Source organism: Salvia hispanica, chromosome 1 (genome assembly GCF_023119035.1).
Source record: "Salvia hispanica cultivar TCC Black 2014 chromosome 1, UniMelb_Shisp_WGS_1.0, whole genome shotgun sequence".
In the NCBI taxonomy this organism is placed as follows: Eukaryota; Viridiplantae; Streptophyta; class Magnoliopsida; order Lamiales; family Lamiaceae; genus Salvia; species Salvia hispanica.
Window position 1 is genome coordinate 23,236,823 of NC_062965.1, and position 5,381 is coordinate 23,242,203.

Below are 5,381 nucleotides of genomic sequence, written 5' to 3' on the forward strand. Positions count from 1 at the left end.
CGTCCATACACTCTCTCCTCCCTCTGCATAGTTCTTCGTCGAAGCTCTGCCCTCTCCTCCATCCCGAGTTCGCCGGAGCTCGTTGATTGCGGTCTTTGCTTCATAGAGACGTAGCCGTTTTATCTTTGGGGACGAAATGCCAATCCGAAGAGCACTACCGGGGCGTATCTCGTCTTGCGGAAAGAGGCCTCCTCGACTCGGCTAATTCCTTTACGATCTATTTGTTTCGAGTTTTCCATTGTAATTTCGTTTCAGTTTCCATTTGTATTTCTTCTTGGGTTGTATTACGCCCGGCTAGTTTATCTATTGTAATCCCTAAATCTCCAACACTTCTTGACTCACTTCATCATTTGATATTATCTGAGGATCTTCATTCACTTCAGAATCCACCTCAGAATCTGAGCTCTCCTTCTCCACTGAAGTGTTATCCTCCACCTCCACTGAATTGTTATCCTTGCTTGCTTCATTCTATTTATTGTGCTCAATATAGGGCATCTCCAGCTCCCTGAATGTCACATCCCGACTGATGATGACTTTATTGTTGACCATTTTGTTAAGAATGTGTAGAAAAAGGTACAAAATATGTTGATGTGCTGCAGCCTTGCTTTGAGACAATATTTACTGGAGATTTTGAAGTCCAATCAGCCCATGATGCATATCAATCTCTTCGTCTTCGAAAGAGCTTCACGTGTGTATCTTGCACGCTTCAATCGGAGTTCGGTAGAAGAAGTTATGGCCGTTACAAGAACACTGTGCTATCAAAAAACTTACACGCGGCCGGGTGAATTTTTACACTGTAAATTCACCCGGCCGGGTACTGTAATTATGCGCGGAAATGGCCAGAAAGGGGTCGAAAATGACCACCCGGCCGGGTACGCTATTTTGGCGTATTCTTTTGCCAAAAACGCAATTTTTGATAGGAGATTAAAGGGAAAACGCCTAGGGTTCACATCCATTCAACATCTACCGCCTCCAACACTCACACACACCCCCAAGAACACCTTTGAGAGAGAGAATTGAAGATTGAAGACTTCCAATCGGAAGATTGAAGTTGCAATTCCATGGATTCATTCTCTCAGGAGTATCTTAATCTTTTCTCCATGTATTTCATTGAATATTGTGTTTTAAACATGGTTTTTGTGAAGAACATGAGTAGCTAAACACCTTTTTGTAGAATTCTTGGTGAAGATGCATTAATTTCATAGTTTTTATCCAATTGATTTTGTTCTTACCTTGCTCTTGTAGTTATTTGATTATTCTTGGGTTTATTCCTTTCAATTGCTTGATCACCATTTGATTGTGTAGGATTAATTAGATTAATCGGGAGATGATATAATTAATCTGGAAATAAGAATAATTCACACCTTGATGCAATAAAACTCGGGAAAGTTGAGGTTTTGAGTGAGGTCTTTGACCTAATCGAGCTTTGGGAGTTAGGGGTTTTAGGATTAGAAGGGGACTTCAATCCTAGGACCTAATCTACAGGTTTCTCACCTCGGGAGGGGGTTTAATCTATAATTGTGGTCGACTTAGTAATTCTAGAGACACCAAAAGGTAAGACAATTTGATTGGATAAGAGCTTGGAGTTGTGCATCGGATCCTTGAGTTCTACAATTTTCTCCATATATCTTTTCACTCCGTGTTTACTTGCTTTTATTTATCTATTCGTTCATTATATGCTTTCCGTAGTGTTAGAACAAAACCAAACCTTTCCCGATTCTCTAGATAGTAGTCAATATTTGTTCGTGGTAGTTAAGTTGATACAAATTAGTCTCTGTGGGATACGATACTCTTGCTTGCTAATTGCTACACTAGCCCCGTACACTTGCGGGTGTCACTTGTGTTAAAATAAGTCGAGTCAATATGTCACTGTGTGTGTAATCCAGAGGCTTCTCTGATGTGTGTTTTCCAGTCCCATAGGGCTGCTTCTTGCTCTTTCCTAGTACACATTCTTCACAAGCCTTCAAGTTAGCAGAGCCTTCTATCTTGATTACCCCTTTCTTGGCAAGAATCTTCAGACCAGCCTCTGAGACATGTCCTAATCTGAGGTGCCAGAGATCCATATCAGACTTTTTTACTACATTAATTTCTCCACTGACTACAACTTGAGCTTGCAGATAATAGAGGCTTTGTTTTCTGGTTGCTGTCATGACCACTTTTGAGTCCTTGATTACTTTCATCAGACCATTAGAAGATACAAAGGAGCATCCCTTCTTCTCAAGTACACCGAGAGATATAAGATTTCTCTTGATGTGTGGTATAAATCTCACTTCAGAGAGAACTCTTGTGGATCCATCTGCCATCTTTAGTCTGACACTTCCAACTCCAATCACTCTGCATTCCTAGTCATTCCCCAACAGCACTACCCCATCTGATTTCTGCAAATTCTCAAACCACTCGATGTGGTGGCAGATGTGGAAACTACATCCCCTGTCCATAATCCACACATTCCTAATATTTACATCAGCAATATTCAAGGCCTCTGCACATTGAACCTCCTCTACAACATCTGCTGTGTTTGATGCAGTCAACTGCTCTTGATGTTTCTTCTTGAATGCATATCAGTGTTTCTTTAGATTCCCAGGTTTCTTGCAGTAGTGACATGACCTTGTCTCCTTTTCCTCTCCTCCCTTTTCTTTCCATGGCTTTTGCTTCTTCTGGGATTTTTTCTTCCCAGATTTCATTGAGTCTTCCTTCACATTGAGACTTTCTGCAGCAGGATCAATAGTTTTTGTGGCTGCCTTCTGAAACTCCTTCATCTTTAAAGCAGAATGTACTTCTTCATAAGTGATTTTAGAATCCCTGCCAAGAAGAATGACATCTTTGAACTACGCGAAACTTTTAGGCAGAGGGACTTAGTCATGTACAATGATTCTCCCCAATACTTCTTGGTTAAGTTGAAAACTTCAAAACTTGGGAAGAATTATAAAAGTGAATCTTCTTCCTACGTTTCCACTTAATTTTATGCGTAAATAATCAACATTTGTAATCATATAAACTATTGGTCGAAATTTTCAACTTTGATTATCGTTGATTTATTCAGCATAGATCATCACTACTTTGTTTATTGTGAATCAGTGAACAAGATTCAATCTGAACAAGAATTGCTTTGGTGAAGAACTCTCAAGAACAATCGAAACACCAAGAAATAAGAAAGAACACAAGAGAATTACGTGGTTCAGCCTTGTAGGCCTACGTCCATGGGAGAGAAGGGAATAGCTTTATTGATTAATCGTGTACAACACACACACTCGAATACACTCTCAGAAACGAGTTACAACACACACTCACTAACTCAACACCATCTCTGCATCACTCCTTAGAAACTCTCGATCAAGAAGTTGTAGAGAAGAGAGAAGATTTGTATGTTGTATTGAATGTAGAAGAAGATCGACTTCTACTTGGAATGTTGAATGGCTGAATAATGAATCCCAAAAATGAGCTGGATTAAGTCCTTATATGCACAGAAGCTCCACCAATCAGATTGAGAGAACAACCAACTCTCTAACTTAATCTTGAGCTTCTTCATAACCGAATTAACTGCCAACCCAATTGAATCATTTCTCAACCTTTATTCCAACATTTATGATAAAATAATTTTTTAAAAATATTTTTAAATCTACGTTCATAGCATTTATTTCAGCTTAAAACAAGTGTCACCCCTCCCATTTGCCACTGACTTGACTTACGAAGTCTTCGTCAAAGTCAGTAATGATGAGTCAAGCTTGTAGAAAGGTCGATATGATATGTGCCACCAATTTTCTTTATTTTAGGGTGCAATAATCAAAAGGTGAACTAATGTTTTGTGCCATAATTCACGCAAAATTCAAAATATGTTTACATAGCATTTATTTTACTCTTAAACAATTGTCACTCTCCAATTGCCCAAATTCCCTTTCCACACACACACACACACACACACACACACATTTGAGGCATATATATGCATAGTAGTAGCTTAACTCTTGTGTACCTCCACACATTACTGCTTTTAAAATCAAGCCTAGTCAATGGATAGATCTTCCCACTTCTACCTCCTTATAACATCGTTCTTCCTACTTCAATGGCTGATTTGTTCTGCCTCAGCCAACTCCGATATCAACACTGATCGTTCCTCGCTTACTGCCTTCAAATCTCGAATCTCTTTCGATCCCAATAATATATTGACCAAAAATTGGAGCAGTGAGAGCGACGTTTGTAGTTGGATCGGAGTTACTTGTGATTCTCGCTATCACAGGATGACTCAGTTGAATATATCATCCATGGGTCTTGTAGTAACCATTTCTCCAGAAATCAGAAATCTTTCTTTTCTCGTTTCTTTAGATATGAGCCAGAACTCTTTTCGTGGTCCTATTCCCCCATCTATGTTCAACATGTCACTTTTAGAAGTTTTGATTTTGAGGAATACCAGTTTGTCTAGTAGCCTACCTCTTGATATGTGCAAACACAACCTGCATAGACTGAAGAGACTTCGTATTTCTTACAACAAGTTGTATGGGGAAATACCATCGAGTTTGGGGCAGTGTTCAAAGCTTGAGTATCTTTCTTTGTACAACAACAGTTTTAGTGGAGTTGTGCCAAAACAAATTGGAAACTTGACATTGCTTCAACACTTTCATATACTACGATTAGATAATACTTCCTTTGTCTACTAGAAGTAGGTACTTTGGGACGACATGAAGTTTTAATGCTACTTGGGTAAGTGTGTGAGAGAAAGAGAAAAAGTAATTGAAGTAGTGTTAGTTCATAGTGAAACTCAGATTAGTCCAAAGTTACTTACGTTATTTTTCCTCCTATCAAATAAAAATCCCTCTGATAAATATATGCAATCACGTGTCAAAATCATTCATTTCTAAGTATTGATATTCAATCTCTCAGTTATGATATAAGAAGTAGTTCCGAATAAATACAACTCTCTTCACATGATTGCATTTTAATTTTTTGCTTCTTTTCCGAAATGGCAGGTAATATTCCAAAAGTGATAACTCATCTTATTAACTTGCAAGTTTTGGACATGAGTTCCAATAAGTTGTCAGGATCATTGCCAAAGGAAATTGGGAACATGACATCCCTTACCAACTTATTGTTTAACAACAATAAATTAAGTGGTATGATATTTTTATCTTTCATTGCTTTATCTTCTACCATTTTGTAGCATGTAAGTAATTAATATTATGATTGATAAATAATCAATAATTAAGGTATAACCTTCCAGTTTTTGTAATCCTGTTAATTAAGTTTCAATATATACAGTACACAGATTTTGGGTGGGAGGATCCAAATATTGTTGTAAAAGTTATTTGCCTTCTCATCATAAACATGAATAGAGCATTTATCTTCAGTTCTATGGTTTTGAGTTTTGACTAGGTTGATACAGATTA